The sequence below is a fragment of the Podarcis erhardii genome (assembly GCF_964252035.2).
Source record: "Podarcis erhardii genome assembly, chromosome: 8".
In the NCBI taxonomy this organism is placed as follows: Eukaryota; Metazoa; Chordata; class Lepidosauria; order Squamata; family Lacertidae; genus Podarcis; species Podarcis erhardii.
In genome coordinates, this window is record NC_138499.1 from 28,220,639 (window position 1) to 28,238,007 (window position 17,369).

A 17,369-nucleotide genomic window follows, 5' to 3' on the forward strand; every position below is an offset into this window, starting at 1 on the left:
AGGCAATGCTGGTTTTTCTAAAGGACTTGCTTGTGAGCTGTTTTCTAGCATGGATTTCATATATCTATCTGTATATATATCTGTCCCGATTTAGACCGGTATGGGTAGGTTGCTTTTGGTTTCTGGTCTGAAGCCATGTAGGAGGAGGAGGAAAGGGGGCATTCGTGAAGCGCCTGCAGTTCTGATATTGGTCTTGAAAGGAAATAAAGGTAAAAAAGCAAATAGGAAACTTTGTTCACTGCTGTTTCACACACAGCAAAAACCAAAAGCCCTTCTGTAATTATTCATAACTTCAGTGCACCCATTTCAAGCTACATCAAATGGGAAGGTTCTCAGTAGGAATGGAAAATCTGTCAATTTTGGTTTCTCATTTTCCTTCAGTTCACATTTCTGGATTTGCTTTTTTAAAAAGTCGTCATGACAATTCATCAGCATTTTTGTGTGAATTTGTACTAATATACACATTTTGTATGCAATTTTGCCCAATGTCTGCATTTTTGCAAGGCAATTATCTATAATATTATCCACTTTGCCCTAGTATATGCATTTTGTACACATTACTTAGTAGGAGAACAGTATTGCAATATTCAGAGAAAAGTGAATTCCAAAAGATGGCCGTGTTTGGATTTGTGCATTGCTTTAGATTAGAATGTTTGCCTTTAAAACTGAAGTGACTTTCTCATCCATCCCTAGCTCACAACACAATGCTATGAATATTTACTGAGAAGTGCTCAGTAGGTCTTACTCCCAGGAAAGTCTGCATAGGATTGCTGCTTCAGTTGTTTGAGCAAGATCTTTTCAACTGTAAAGTTTTTGTCAGATCTAATTTTTAGGTACAAAATGAAAAACTGTTTGGTGTTCTTCATAGTTGAGAACCCCTCATTGGTTACTAGGCTCTGAAAAGAGCAGCTGAGAGGGTAATACAGTAAGAATACAGTAAGTAAGTAAGTAAGTAAGTAAGTAAGTATGGAGAATACAGTAAGTCCACAATTTATGCACATTTTAACTTGCACACATTGGGTTTTACACACTTGGCAAGGAGAAAAGAGAAAAATAAAAAAGGGAATGGATAGGGAGCAGGTGTCCCAGAAAAAAAGACTGTCACAACCCTACCCACCATTGCACCCAATGTTCATTTTGTTTGTTTATTTATTGTTAATACATCCAACAGCCAGCATACTATTGCAGCCAATGTGTTTTGACTATAGGTTACTTTTGCCAACCTAGCAACTTTTGCAACCTAGCAAAGTGCAAGTAGATAAGTACCGCTCCGGCAGGAAGGTAAACGGCATTTCCGTGCGCTGCTCTGGGTCGCCAGAAGCGGCTTAGTCATGCTGGCCACATGACCCGGAAGCTGTCTGTGGACAAACGCCGGCTCCCTTGGCCTACAGAGTGAGATGAGCGCTGCAACCCCAGAGTTGGTCACGACTGGACCTAATGGTCAGGGGTTCCTTTACCTTTACCCTAACTTTTGTTTTAGGTGCTATTCCTGGAACATAACCCTCACGTAAGTTGCAGGCTTACTTCATATCAAAAGGATTATGGAATAGTTGAGTGGTGCATCAGATGATGGGTTGGTCAGGTCAGTCCTGAGTAAAACCAAATCCATAGATCTATCCTGAATTTGGCGGGCACAGTATTTTTGTGCCGTCTCAGGAGAGCCTAACTCTGAGTTCTTGAAGATGCGACTTTTTTTCTGCATGTTTCTGACTCATTCTTTGATTCTTTCCCATCTTCTTTCCATACTATTTTGGAGGATGCTAAACCACTGATTCTAGATGAATTCCAAGGAAATCCAGCTTCTTTGGATTAAGTCTTCAGTATTTTTATACCAGTCTTTTCCCTTCATGCAGAAGCAACTTCTAATAATTTTTGGTAACGGGGAGGGGGGACTCAGCAGCAGAAAGCACTTTCTATATTTCCTTTGATCTTCCTTTGAGTCCTCCATCAGTACAAGGAAGGTACTCGCTGGAGATTTGGGCTATTTCGATGAAGCTTATAAGGGGGACAATTTTAAGGTCTTAATTGTTTTGAGCTTCATTAGCAAAGTAGCAGCACCCACAATAAAATCAAGTAGATCTGTTTTCTGAATATTTTGACAAACGTTTCTCTACTGACTAATTAATAAGTTTTTCAGTTGTAATAAGAACTAATAACTTTTCCGCTTAGGGACTATTTGAGACTCTTTTTAGAAGAGCAGAGGAACTGACAGAGCATCCAAGGTCTATTATACTTTAATACATAAAGATTCAGTTTAGTAGATTCCTGTCTCTTATATCCAGATTTTTCAAACCCTAAAAACATGAAGTAGCAGGTCATAGGCATCACTGTAATAAGGAACGTGTTCTAGAAGCAGTGCAGGAAATGCTGAAAGATGGAGAAGGCAGCGTCGAAAAGCAGTGCTGATCTAACTGGGGGAAATTCTTCTTGTCCTCACAGGTCATTAGCTGAGAGGCTATTCACAGAGAGGTCATCCGGCACAAACCTTCATGGAATAAAAGGCCATTCGTGTCAGTGGAGGTTGTGCAGGAGAATTTCTCACTGGTTTGCACCACTGACCTTTAAACGTAGAACTGAAGGCTCCCATTTAGCATGAGATTCTTTCTGACCATCTCATTAGAACACAGCCATTCCTTGGTGTATCTCAACATGGATTGTGGTAATTGGGACCATAGCTGATGGTCATCAGGTTTCTCAATTCTTCAATGGGTGCATAGTGAGTTACTCCCCTTGTTTAGGCTGTTCCAGGAATAGGATATGGACTGTGGCAAGCAGAAACTGAATTTCCTTCCCTCATTCACTTTCTGTTCCATTTTTCAGGCCCTACCGTTTCCCTCAGGCGTCCAATCTCCAGTTGACCTTTATAATGTATTCCCAACTTTTATTTTGGTGGGAGAGGGAGAGATGGCATGGAAGACAGAGACTTCATGCATTTGCTGCATTTCTAATATTAGCTACCTGTATCCAAAGCAGCTAATGTTTTTTTTTGCTTAAAAACTGTGGTTGCAATGCTACATCCAGTTACACATTTATACAACTATTGTTTTCCCCAAGTGTGGTTATGTTTGGTGAGCTGGATTTCTGCTATATATCAGGAATAGTTTGGTATCCCATGTGAGTGTTTGGTTTCTAATAAATTGTCAGCATATTTGCCAGGATTATTTAGGATCAGTGTCAAGAAGGAGGCCCATTTATTTTATCTATTTCATTTATTAAAATATTTCTAAACTGCCCACTCGTAAAATATCACGGTGATGTACGGCAATGAACGCAGATATAACTGAACATAAAACACCATAACATCAATACAAAATAATTATAAAAATGTCAGGCTCATCTTCGGGAAATTAGGCCTGTTGGCATGGAAAGGTCTTCAAGACAAATCTGAAAGTTAGTAATGAGGATGCCTGTCAAATCTCTGCTAGAAGAGTATTCCATGGTATAGACTGGTGACAGTGATGGCTGGTGTCCATTGGGACTGGTGGGGCAAAAGGCATGGAACCCAACAGCAGATGGAGCCAGAGACAAAGACAGATGGAGTCATCACATTCTACTTCTGCCCCCATCCTCCTCCCTGCTGAGTTCTACAAGGGCAAAACTGAGACTAAGGAGGAGGAAGCTGGCAGCCAGGGCCACTCAAGTTGCTAACAAACCATGGAATGAATCCCAGGGTATTAGAACCCTGATTGTGAAGAACAACTCTGGTTGAGGCAGCGGTATATAATTTTTGTTATTAGCCTGAAAAACAAATGCTGATTCTCTCTGCAATACTCATCACAGTTATCTGGAATTCTTCTTTGGCAATCACTCATAGCCAAGTAAGATTGTCTTCCATAAACATGGTTTTAACAATAAGTCCATTAGTGACTGTGGAGGCCAATTCTGGACCCACACGTCCTTCCACAGTGGGGACATGGGTTTCTGGGTGAGAGTTGATCATGGTGTGGATTTGCCAAGTGTGCCTTCCTCCTAGCACGTTTCTCCCTTGCATCCTGAATTCAAGTGTCTTCAAAGTCCATGAACCTTGGTAAAGGCTGTTCTCCAACTGGAGCACTTGCAGGCCAGTGTTTCCCAGTTGTCGGTGTTTATACTACATTTTTTTAAGACTTGCCTTGAGAGAGTCTTTAAACCTCTTTTTTTGACCACCAGCAGCATGTTTTCCATTTTTAATTTTGGAATAGAGTAGTTGCTTTGGAAGACAATCATCAGGCATCTGCACAGCATGACTAGTCCAACAAAGTTGATGTTGAAGAATCATTGCTTCAACACTGGTGATCTTTGCTTTTTCCAGTGCTCTGATATTAGTTCACCTGTCTTCCCAAGTGATGTGTAAATTTTTTTGGAGGCACCGTTGATGGAATCTTTTGAAGAGCTGGAGATGGCGTTTATAAGTGGTCCATGTTTCACAAGCATATAGTAAGGTTGGTAGTACAATACCTTTGTAAACAAGCATTTTGGTTTCACTGCGAATGTCCCAGTCCTCAAACACTCTGCACTTCAGTCGGGAGAAAGCTGCACTCGCAGAGAAAAAGAAGAAGAAGAGTTTGGATTTGATATCCTGCTTTATCACTACCCGAAGGAGTCTCAAAGCGGCTAACATTCTCCTTTCCCTTCCTCCCCTACAACAAACACTCTGTGAGCTGAGTGGGGTTAAGAGACTTCAAAGAAGTGTGACTAGCCCAAGGTCACCCAGCAGCTGCAAGTGGAGGAGTGGAGATGCAAACCCGGTTCCCCAGATTACAAGTCTACCGCTCTTAACCACTACACCATACTGGCTCTCAGGCAATGCTGGATTTTGGCATCAATGTTGGCCCTTGTAGAAAGATAACTGCCTAGGTAGGAGAAGTGATCGACATTTTCCAATGAGACACCATTGAGTTGGATTTGTGGTGCTGCAGAGGGGTCATTTTGTACTTGTTGGTGCAGCACTTTGGTGTTTTGGATGTTGAGTGATAGTCATCACAGTTATCTGGAATTATGTCCCACTGAAGGCGGAAGGACTTATTTCTGAGGAAACATGCTGAGGGTTGCGCTGTATGGCAGTTTTTCCAGCTCTCTGATTGCAAAGTGACAAGCAGATTTCACTGGTGTACTTGATATACTGTACTTAGCATAACACACTAAACCCTGATTTGGAGGTACACTTGGGATCTTAATCAGGGTAGAGGCAATAAGCCATGGTTAGCATTAAAACATTCAAAAAGGTTCTTTACTAAAGCTAATATAAATACTTAAATGAAGGGATCCTTTTAGGCACAGTTATTAATTCCAGCCACTCAATGACAGCCTCATCTCTGCTCCAGTCTGTTGTCTGCATCAAAATATTTTGCTTTGTTCTCCTTGTGCATTATTCCTGCTGCTATTAAAAGTTGCTGCTTTGAAAGGCCAAAGGGCTTCCTTTGAGTGCTGTTGCATGCTGTTTTTCAGAGGGCTGACTTTTAAAGACTACAATGGTATAATTTGCAAGACTTCTGGGGGTGGGGGGAAATTCAAAAGCTAAGCATCAACAAACTCAAAGCTTACCATCCTATGGTGCATGCTAGTATTTGACACCACCATGTGAGGAGTAGAGGTTTGAGTCTGAAGAGCACTCTTTTCAACAGCCAGTAGGAACAAGAATAGGTGTACGCTGCAGAGATGATGTACTTTATTCTCTCATTGAGCACGCCAACAACTCCTTTGATTTTTATATATTTGCCCATAATTTAGGTCATCCATCTAAGTACCTGAGGCATATTCAACCCTTAACATCTCAGTGTGGGGAATTGCCACATTATCCTTATGGGTAGGAACGATTGCAGCTGAGCTCTGGCTGACTTCCTTTGCATGTCATAACCTATGGCTTACCACACGTAGAATAGAATCATAGAATTGGAAGGGACCCTGAGGATCATCTAGTCCAACCCCCTGCAATGCAGGAATACACAGATGTCCCATACAGGGATCGAACCTGCAACCTTGGCATTATCAGCACCACACTCTAACCAACTGAGCCATCCTGATTGAATTACTTCTGTTTTGCTCTATTCCACTCTTCCCAGCTCATGCTTGTGGAAAACAAACTCTGATCCCTGGATTAATATTACATCTGAACCAGGATCATGGCTTGTTTTACTCCTGAATAGCTATGATCTGTAGTCACAGTTTGTTCTTGGCTTACTGATCTTGCTTGATTGGAGCAAAATAAATCATGATCTCTGGTCTGGGCATAATACTAAGGCAGAGATTGTGGTTTATTTCCACCCCCAGCAGGAACTGGGAGGTGCAATAAAATAGCCCAGAAATAAAACCCAGTCAGGCCTGTCGCTTGGCATTTATTAATGCCTTATTCTATTCTTGCAGGACTGTGTTTCTGTTTTGGTCACCCTTTTTCCTCCCGTAAACTTCATTCTAACCTTGTGTGAACAATTTTTGTCAGTCTCACACATTCTGTCTGACCTTGTAAAGGGAAATACGTTGTGTGGAAAAATATTCAACGGTCTTTTTGAAATTGAGATGAATGTTCGGTTTCTTTCTTGTTCATTAGATCAGTAATGTGCAAGAAATGTAAATATGCCTCTGAAGTCTGAATCTCTTCATGAACTTGCTTGGTCTTTTCTGCACTTGATAAGTGCTTTGCAATCAAGGGCATTTAAAAGTGTTTCTGATTTTCTTTTGTTATACTGAGGACAGAAGGGTTGGGGCTAAAATTTTATGCACCATCCTTTGTTCCCATTTGTAATTACATTCATTGCCTTTTTATTGCTAATGCTTCACTATACATCCTTATTTTTCTACTGCATTATTAAAAATCCTGAAAGATATGTATAATGTGTCAGTGCTAATAACCAGCAAATAAAAACTCTTGTCTGAATTTTCAAGGCATACACAGCTGCGTATATGCATATCTCTCTGTTTTGGTTTCTCATTCTATCATTCTTAAGTTCAGTTCTCCTCATTTCCACACCAATTTACCATGAAAATTCATCTGCATTTTGATTCAGATTTCTGCTAATAGACATATTTGTGTACAATTTTGCCTAATAACACATTTTTGCAAAACAGTTTCTTCTCAAAATAATGCAACTTTTAAATGTTGTTATAGCATGTTTATGAACCCTTTACTCCAGTATATGTAGTAGTATTTGGCTGGAAAACTGCATTGAAAAATTTGAAGAAATGTGAATTTCTAAGGATGGCTGTGTTTCAGTTCTTGCACTGTTTTGGAAAGTGACAATTAGGTTGGTTCGTCTTGACATGCAAACTGAATAAAATTCCTCTCCTATCCCAATGCTCAGACTTTTGCATGCACAAAGAGGCAATGTCCTGGTTCCCTTTGCTTTCTTGGCCCTGTTCCAACTGCCCCAAATGTTTGCTCCTGGAAAGGAAAAGTAGAGGGAGAATTTTGAGTATGCAGACTTAAGGGGTCAGTAATGCCCCTTTGGAGTCTAGGTTTGGCCTACAGGTGACCAGGTAGTGCCCTTTGTTCCTGCACTATCATTGACTACAACTCATGAGGATGGTTTAATGAAAACTCATGCTGCTGAAATAATGGTGTTTTAAAATAATGGTGTTTTAAAATAATGGTGTCTTTCCCCATTTCAAGAAATAAGGGTCTGACATGATTTTGCTTGAGTGAAAAATGGTTTGAACAGAACCATCTTCTGCCAGTAATAACCGTGTAGTGCCTTATATTTTATTTATGTTTACTTACATTTCTATCTTGCTTTCAGACTGAAAGTCTTAACAGGGCCATTGGAACATCCTCCATTGAGGGCCAAGCTTCAAGTGATGCTGGAGATCAGTGAGCACTATCATAGTGGGCTTTTTAAAAAAAGAGTTAATAATCTATTCCCCTCCTCCCCAAGATGAGATCAGGATCTTTGTGCTGCGGGAATGATCATTTTCTGCACAACCTTATGCATATCTACCCAGTGCAACTCTATGCATATCTACCCACTGCATTTATTGCTGCTTACTCCTAGGTAAGTGCATATAGCACAGCAGCCTTGTCCCAGCTACTTAACTTTTTCAAATCTACCCTCAAAAGCTGCAAACAGCAGCTTTGGAGGAATTTTTTTTTAGACAGATTTTCTATCAGTTGAGTTTGTTGATGCGTCCATTTGTTTTGGCAAATTTTAGTGCTGGAGGTATAACGTTCTGTGTCAATGACACTAAAACAATAAAGAGAAAAACTTCAGTTGGCTGCCCTGTTTCAAGATTCTCCTGAGCGCTGCTTCCCAAGAGTAAATAATATATGTGAGAATACCTTTTTCATAGGAGTTGTGTAACTCTGATCCTGTAGGCTCTTATTATCAAACACACATATATGTTTTGCCATGGACATTGAGGGTTCCTCATTGCATATACCCTTTTTAACACCTGCTAAAAACTCTTACGGTTAGACAAGCCAACCAGACGTAAATATTAATACTGCTGGGTTTTTTACATTGAATTTTTCAAAACTTATTTTAAACTTTGGTAATTTTGAAGAGCTTAGGAATTTGGAGAAAGCTTCTGATTGGAAGGCGTTACAGTGATGATTATGACAACACTTAGCATTTATAGAGAACTTGCTGATTTGTTTATTTTCACAGTGTTTTGTAAAACACTGTAAATCTTACCATGAGGTAATTCAGTGTATTGATCATGGGGAGGGATGTGAGGCTAAATGCCTTACCTAAAGCCTTTTTGGGCATGCCAGCAATTGATTTATTAGAAGCGGCAATGGGATAAGGACAAATGGACTATCTTAGACAAAAGAGCTTTCCAACCCAGGAGTCCAAATCTGGAGGGGACGGACCCTTTCTTATACCATGGCTAAATGAGAAGTTTGCCTATGATGCAAAGAAGGGTTTTGTCAGTGCCACTGGCCAGCACTGACTGTTGGCATCAGGTGCCATTATGTATGCACCATAGATAGGTAAAATGTAATAGTAGAGTGCAGAGACCCAATTCTAATTTTAAGTGACTGAAAATAATTAAGAACTTGTGCTTTGAGAGTGGAGCACAAGGCTGCAGAGAGATCCCATCTCTGTGCAGCGATCAGTGCATTTGTACCAAAGCTCCCAGCTTCTGTCATCTGCTTACTAGTGCTATAGGGTAGTGTGGTTGAAACTACTTATTAGCATCTCGGAAAAAAAGTACAGAAATATTGGCTTAATTTCTTAAAGACTGCCTATGTACTTGAGGTTTTCTTTATAAGGGCGGTAGAGGTTGTCAAGAGATGCCTGGAAAGCAATTTCATGTAAAGAAAATGATATCTCGCTTGAGGGGAAGAAAGACTGTAGGGTAAAAAGTTAAGTTGTAGTTTAATCAACCATGACTACGTCAGAAGAGGCATTTATAGCAGTGCTTAAAAAGAGATGAAAGGGAGGGGAACCCATTCTTCTATATGCTATCCATTCTTAACCTCTGGGGGAATAAAGTGAAGGGCGAATGTACAAATTTCAGAAGATTTGCTGGTGCAATTTCCATTTTCAGTGTTGTAAATAATTTCTCCTCCTGGAAAGTAAATCCCAGGTTTTAAATACCTGCAATAATACTAGTCTTATTAAAGTCACTTGGATGCATAGTATTGAAGATCTGATGGAGAGAAGTTTAATCATGATTACTTGCTTGCATGAAACCAAAAATTCTTGTGCAGTTCAGTGCTCGGTGTACTGTATTTACTGGGGTGCAAGTCTGCTGTGTCCAATGAGGTGCAATCTTATAAGCTTCCTAGAGTCCCAGTAAGGAGAAAAGGCAAGATAGAAATAAATACAAAAAGTAGTGCACATAGGCTGCAATCCTGTTTATATATGCCTGGTTGTAAGGTAATCCACTGGGCTGTTAATAGTGTGTAAATTTATCTCTTATGACCCAGATTATAATTAATACTAAAGCAGGAATCAGGTTGTAGAGTCATGCAGCCGCTTTTCAGTCTTGGGGTTAATCAGGATTCTTCATTGAGTTTAGTAACATATTCAGCTTCATTATAATGTATATGGGTGAAATTCACCTGGAATACTGAAAACAGTTGTCGTTGGCATCTGTTTGTCTAGGGAGACAATGGAGGAGTGCACCTTTGAGAGTGAAGTCAAATTGTTGGAAGTTGCAGCATCTGCTGTGGCTGTAGAGACCAAAACGAGAGTGACATGTTTTGTTGCAGCCGGGACATATGAAAGTGTCCAGTTGAGCTGCTACAAATGCACCATGACGTTTCTTTTAGTAACCTTACAGGAAGCTGCCTTATAGTGGGTCCGTCTATTGGTCCATCTAGCTCAATATTGGTAGTGGCTCTCCAGGATTTCAGACAAGAATCTTTCTGAGCCTTGTTAGGAATTGAATCTGAGGTCATTTGGCATGGAAAGCATGTATTCCACCATTGATCTTCCCCAGTGGTTTTGTGCTTTTTGTTTATTTACAGCTACATAGGCTGTGTTGCAGCCCAGTTGACTTCCCATTTTCTTCTCTGTCCCCTGCACCCACCCAACTCATCAAATTTTTAAAAAATGAAAAGAAGACTCCACCAGGCTAGGCAATTGGTGATTAAAATATGCAGCTATTTCGCTCAGGAAAGCTGAAAATCTATATGCAAGTTCCTGTAACATTTTTTCCCCTTTTGTTGTCTTATTAGTGAAACTTGTGCCTAGTATTTAATCAGTACTAGGAATATTTATTTAGCTTAGGGATTTTAAATGCTTTCCCTGCTTTGCTGTCCTTTATGATGGTTTGACCCATTTTGTTCTGGAGGTCCCTGTGCCAAAAGGCCTTTCCCAAAGAGCCGTTAACAGTACAGTCCTATACGTGTCTAGTCAGAAATGAGCCCTGCTGAATTCAATGAAGTTTGCTCCCAAGTACAGTGGTACCTTGGGTTACATACGCTTCAGGTTACAGACGCTTCAGGTTACAGACTCCGCTAACCCAGAAATAGTACCTCGGATTAAGAACGTTTCTGAGCACAATTCAAAGTGTTGGTGCTGACCTTTAAAGCCCTAAACGGCCTTGGTCCAGTATATCTGAAGGAGTGTTTCCACCCCCATCGTTCTACCTGGACACTGAGGTCCAGCACCGAGGGCCTTCTGGCAGTTCCCTCACTGCGAGAAGCCAAGTTACAGGGAACCAGGCAGAGGGCCTTCTTGGTAGTGGTGCCCTCCCTATGGAACGCCCTCCCCTAAGATGTCAAAGAGAACAAAAACTACCAGACTTTTAGAAGACATCTGAAGGCAGCCCTGTTTAGGGAAGCTTTTAATGTTTGATGTATTACAGTATTATTATTTTTTTGGAAGCCGCCCAGAGTGGCTGGGGAAGCCCAGCCAGATGGGCAGGGTATAAATAATAAATTCTTTTTATTATTATAACTTTGCTTCAGGATGAGAACAGAAATTGTGCTCCGGCGGTGTGGCGGCAGCGGGAGGCCCCATTAGCTAAAGTGGTGCTTCAGGTTAAGAACAGTTTCAGGTTAAGAACAGACCTCCAGAACAAATTAAGCTCTTAACCCAAGGTACCACTGTAAGTCAGGATGGCTGCCTAAGTCTTCCACAAAACAGTTCCAGTGTGCATACAAACAGTGCTTCACAAATTGTTTGGACTTGGTGCAAAGTCCTTGGAAAGGAAGCAGTGGAGACCCTGTTGCTTATTGCACATCTCATTTAGATTAAAAGAAGAAGATCCATTCATCTTGGTAACCTGTATGGCTGTGCTATTATAGTCTGCGTGCCTCACGTTGTCAGGGCAGGATAGGAGGAGGCTGGTGCTTGCATGTCTCCATGGCGACCTTGGTGTTGGCCTGATGCCTGCAATCTGGCCTGTTCACAAAGCACCGTGCCCTGATGAATTATTTAGCTGCGCTGGAGAAAAATATAGCAACAGGCTCCCGCTGAGTGGCTGAGGAGAGCGGTAAGGTGACATCAGTAGCTTAGGCTGATGAGCCCAGGGGTTCGCAACAGCTAGCCAGCAGGATCAGTTTGCTTTTATGAAGGCTTTGCGTTTTTTTTCTTTTTCACTTTGGCCTAGGATCTTCTTATTTTGCCCGTGAGGAGAGGCAGAAGGAAATATTTTGTTCATTCAATGACTTGCCGGTCACTTTGGAGCCCGACAATTACCCTGCAACAATTTCAGTGTTTTTGTTTTGTTTTGTTCTGTTTTATCTTTTTATATGTTTCCATAGTTAGCAATTATACTAAGTGAAGATGGGAAGAATTCTGTGCATTGTAGAAATGGAGGCTGGACTGGTGGTAGACTGTCCACACTCTTTTCTGTGTGCATTGGATACTTTATTGTTATGAAGCAACTGGGGATTTTGCTAGAGAGATTGTTGGGTGATGAAGGCTGAGTTGTATGTTATGTTAGTGGTGGGCTAGCTGCTTGCGGGGAGAGCACGCAAACAAAGCAGTTTGTCATTCTATGTTACAAACTGTAGTTACTGCGGGAGTAGAAATACTTAGAATCATAAAAATCATAAAAATGTAGGGTTGGAAGGGACCATGGGGGCCATCTAGTCCAACCCCCTGCAATGCAGGAATCTTAATAGAATCATGGAGTTGGAAGGGGCCGCGAGAGTCATCAAGTCCAGTCCCTTGCAGCATTGCAGGAATCTTTTGCCCAACATGGAGCTCAAACCCATGATTCTCATGCTCTACCAACTGAGCTATCCCAGATAATTCCTGACAGATGGCCACCAAAGCTCTGTTTAAAAACCTTCAATGAAGGAGAGCCCACAACTTTATGAGGTACAGTGGTACCTCGGGTTAAGTACTTAATTCGTTCCGGAGCTCCGTACTTAACCTGAAACTGTTCTTAACCTGAAGCACCACTTTAGCTAATGGGGCCTCCTGCTGCTGCCGCGCCACCAGAGCCTGATTTCTGTTCTCATCCTGAAGCAAAGTTCTTAACCTGAAGCACTATTTCTGGGTTAGTGGAGTCTGTAACCTGAAGCGTATGTAACCAGAGGTACCACTGTAGTCCATTTTATTGTTGAACAGCTCTTGCCGCAACTTGTAAGGTCAGGATGCAATTTCTGTAAATGTACAAATAAATAAATGGTTTGGTCTGAATGAACTGCACCAGCATAAGACTCTCATGTTCCAGAAAAATAAGGTGTGTGGACGGGGGCTGTGTTTGCATGTGAGATGAGTTGGAGACCGTCTCAGCCTCCCATGTGGAATGACACCCACATGTTTCTGCTTTAAGCATCTGCCATCCTTGCGTCTGGCTTGAGTCCACAAAAACTTGTGCTGTCCTTGAACCTGGGGAAGACAGAGGCACCGTGGATTGGTGATTCCCACGTCTAGGAACACACATGGTACTGATTGAATGTCCCCATGATGGTGCCAAGATGCCTGCCCTCAATTACCAGAGCAGTTTTGCATTTTTGGTAGGTTTTGCTTTGTGAGAGCATTTTTTGGGGTAAAAGATGGACAACTCCCCTGAAGCATGGGGGAGGGCAAGACCGAACTGTTGTTCAGTTTTCAGCTGCAGAGTCAGGCTTGCACAGCAGCTGAAAAATTCACCGTGAAATCTACACTTGTGTTTTGTGTGGCTTTGTGCCTGAGCTTTCATTGCGGAATTAATAATAATTTCAATACTTTTGCTTGAAAACCCACCAAAATATTAATAAACCTTTCCTTATACTGTATATGTTGCAATAATGGCAGCATTCCAAATATATCAGGTTGTCTCCCAGTTGAGCTGCGTTGGCCTTCCTCCAGGCGGACTACTCCAGATCCCAAATGATGCACAGGTCGCTGCCTGCAGCAAGAGTGGGCTGAGCTGGAATATATTTCACATTTGTGTTTTATTTTTTATATCCTTCCCTTCCTCTTAAAGGAGCCCAACATGCTTATTCCATTTTTTGAGGGGGTAGGAGACAAATATGCAATATTTAGCTGCCAGCCCTGCCACAATGCTACTTACTGTGATACTACTACCCAGTGCTACTTGCCTTTAAAGGAGCTGTCATATTTTTAGAACCTCAGTTGACCAGCTTCTGGGAATTTTGACTTCTTTCCATTTCAAAGTCTGGAAAAACGGTGTCTATCTGTTTTGGGGTCACATCCCACCTGAAGCTAGTAGAACTACTTAATGTAGTGAGCACTCTAAATTTTAAAGTCTAAAAGATGGATAATAATAAGATACAGGACACTTACCTTGCTGGAGTGGAAATGAGTACTCAGGACTAAATGTGCAGAAAATAAGATGAGTGACTTTAAAACGCCCATTGGACACCTTTAAAATACAAATACTCTAGTAAGGAAGGCTGATACCACCAAGTTGCCGCATTTTCTCTGCCCACCCCCTTTTGTTCGGCTGATGTTCATAACCCAAATGGTTTGGACCAGGAACAGAAAGAAGTAATGAAATAGAATTTGTAAGGTTTATATATCTTTAGTTTTCAATTAAAGTTGAATGAGCTGTTTCTGTTAAGGCGCACAACACTCTTTTCTTTTACCACAGCAGACATATTTTGTGTTAGCTGTAGATTAAGTAAACACTTTTCAGCTTCAAAAATACTGATTATATTTCCTGTATAAAGGAAAGGAATAAACAATCCTACTCGGTGCACAAAAGCCTTTTGAGTGTGCTTTTGGCAGGAAGTTTTTGATTTAGAGCCGTAGAGTCAGAGAGTTGTAGAACTGAAATGGACTCCGAGGGTCACCTAGTCCAAACCCTTGCAATGCAGGAATCTCAACTAAAGCATTCATGGCAGTCTCTGCTTATCAACCAATGAAGGAGAGTCCACAACTTGCTGAGGGACTGTTCCACTCTTACAGTCAAAAAGTTTGGAATATTGTAACTTGAAGCCATTGATTCGAGTGCTACCCTCCAGAGTAGGAGAAAACCAGCTTTCTCCATCTTTCATGTGACAGCCCTTTAAATATTTGAACCGCAATAACTCATGTGTCTATTTCAAACCAAGTTTTTCATTCTCAAAAACATTTTGTTGCTTGTGCTATAGTGCACAATGTATCTCCTTGCTATGAGTAGTGATTGCACAATTTGAAATACCCCTTTAAATGTAACTACTGTATTCAAAGGCAAATATAATGGTGGGTTCTCATCACTCAGTTGATTGCTGTATATGAAGGAGGTTCTGAACAGAAGCTTTTTGAAGCTTGGGAAGTTGTGGGCTGGCCTAGCAAACCAGTAAGTAATTCTGCCAGTTCCACATCATCCTGGCCCAGTTAAAACAATGATCCCATAGCATCTTTGATATCTGTGTGAAAGGAGAGACAAAAGTCTCAAGGGTACAGAAGAAGATTCAGTGGCCCACCACATTTTGAAAATGTCTTCAGCATTGGTTCTCTCCTTTTCAACACCATGGTATCATGCAATGGAGGTCACTGCCCAAATTTATGCTAGTCCCAGAGATGGACCAATTTTGCACTCTTCCAGAACCTTCCATTTCCCCCCTCACTTACCAGCAGAATGGTTTGCTTCTAAAAAGGGGCTTCAGTTGTATGAAATGCTCCTTGATGAATAGTAAGTGGACTTTGAAAGTCATCCAACTGTCATTTATATTAACTAGGGAAGAAATTTAATCTGAATTTGACTCAGCAGGTAGCTTGCTAGTTAAAATAACTCACACCTCTGTGTAAGTGCCTGACTTCATACTAGAGATATCAGAGAATTCCAATGGAAATGGGAATTGCCAATTTTTGCTTATTCATCAAGGCCAGAATGGAAATAAATACAATGAATATAATTGGTATTCACTGTTGTTGTTGCTTTCAGTTTGCAAATGATACATAATTGATTATTTTTTTTCCCATTTGCATTGTGTTTGTTTTGCATTCAAATGAATGGGCTGGAAAAATGAAATTTACATAAGGGACACTTGACTTGGAAAAGACTTTCGGACAAGTAACTTTCCCCATCCCAATAGCTGAGATAGTACAGAAAGCCATGAAAAGCCTGTGCTCAGTGTTTGCATCTGTTCTCATGCACTAAATGTGTGTCTCTTGCCTTCTGTATGTCCTTCTCAGACCTCTGATCACACAAAATCTTGCAGGCTGTAAATTGCCAATCCTTGCAAGCTGAGAGTTATTATACAGTCATGAAATTGGAAGAGATCCAGTGTGGGATATCTAGTCCCTGCTCCACCCTAAAGAGGATATCCTCTTTGAAAATCTTCAAGTGTATTCTGTAAACTCTCTAGGTGGTTTGGCCTAATGGCCTATTATCCTACTGCACTTCTGTTAAAAAAGGGGGAAAAGGAGAGGGGGGAGAAATTGTATTTATTGTAAAAATGTGGTTTGAGTTCATTGATTTCTTCTAGCATGTTTTACATACAGTGAGTGTATATATTGTCCCTGTTCAGAAGAACCAGAATAAAATATTTTATGGTATGTTTATAATTTGCTTTGCTTACTCTATAACGGCTGGATTTCTGCTGTAGCTAATGAGGACGGAGCCTTGAATATTGTGACAATGTTGTATCTGGAGCAAAATGATGGTTTAGCTGACAATTCACAATGTGATAGCACGAGGAAGCTGAGTTGCTTCTTCTTTTTAAAAAAATTCTTTTTAATTGATTTTCTTTTCTATAATTACAAACATGTCATATCAATAAAATACATATTACACATCATCACCTCCTCCCTCCTGGACTTCCCTCAACTTCCATTTCTGATTTGTTGCCTCCTTATTATATACTGCTATTTTATACAATCCACTATATCATTCCTTCATCACATTAATTGTTTTTTATCAATAAAGATGTTAATGTTTATTTAAATGAAGCTGAGTTGCTTCTGAAGATTGTGGCCAGTCTAGACTAATAGGATTTCCCACTCCCTCCAAGCCCTTTGAGGGTAGATGTGTTTTAGGTTGTTTTTAAAATAATTAAACATGGAACTTCGTTTGAGTGTTTGAAAAGCTTTATAGTCATTCTTTCAGCAACTCTTACCATAACCCTGTAAGGTAGGCCAGCCCTATTATTTGAACATGACAGTTGAGTGGCCTGCAGTAAATTGTATGGCTGAAGTAAGGTATTTAGTACTCCACACCTCTTTAAAACGATATTCACTTCTGTAATTCCAGTAGTGAATGTGGTGTTTTCTTTTTGTCTGGTAAGTGACCAGACATTCTGGTAACTGCGAGTACTGTCTAATATATATTTTTCTGCAGGAATTATTTTTTCCTGTAAATTATACTACATGGTCCACAGCTAAGCATACAAGGTCAGGCTTGACTTCAATTAATATCAACCTCTTCCACATATTCACTTTGTCTTTAATTATGTGACCACATACTGTTTCTCATATACAATACATTATATATCCCCCTTGAAACTTTATCCCTATGTTTTTAAAGCTTCCTTTTGCACTGTAATTCCTAAACTCATTTCTACAAATGTTGGGCAGGCAACCTATGAGGTGCACCTCTTGGCTGACATGCTAGCATTAGGA

General features: G+C 40.6%; 1 protein-coding gene and 1 long non-coding RNA gene across 8 annotated transcripts in view; one reads left to right on the forward strand and one right to left on the reverse strand.

Moving 5' to 3' along the window:
* Window positions 1-17,369, reverse strand: part of LOC309349108 — a 77,311-nt gene that overhangs the window by 56,839 nt on the left and 3,103 nt on the right. For 2 of the 5 annotated variants that reach the window (XR_014159715.1, XR_014159716.1), the window contains exons 2-3: window positions 14,109-14,187; window positions 13,137-13,208 (exon numbers count right to left, since the gene is read on the reverse strand). This is a non-coding gene — a long non-coding RNA (uncharacterized lncRNA). Of the gene's footprint in view, window positions 1-13,136; window positions 13,209-14,108; window positions 14,188-16,330; window positions 16,486-17,369 lie in introns of those variants that run through there. The other 3 variants (XR_014159719.1, XR_014159718.1, XR_014159717.1) reach the window with 3 other exon arrangements.
* MMP16 (matrix metallopeptidase 16) overlaps window positions 1-17,369 on the forward strand; it is a 185,466-nt gene that overhangs the window by 11,520 nt on the left and 156,577 nt on the right. The window contains exon 1 of one of the 3 annotated variants that reach the window (XM_081874330.1): window positions 7,833-7,964. The exons of the other annotated variants lie outside the window; for them this stretch is intronic. The gene's annotated coding sequence lies outside the window, so the exon portion shown is untranslated. Of the gene's footprint in view, window positions 1-7,832; window positions 7,965-17,369 lie in introns of those variants that run through there. 3 annotated transcript variants of the gene reach the window in all.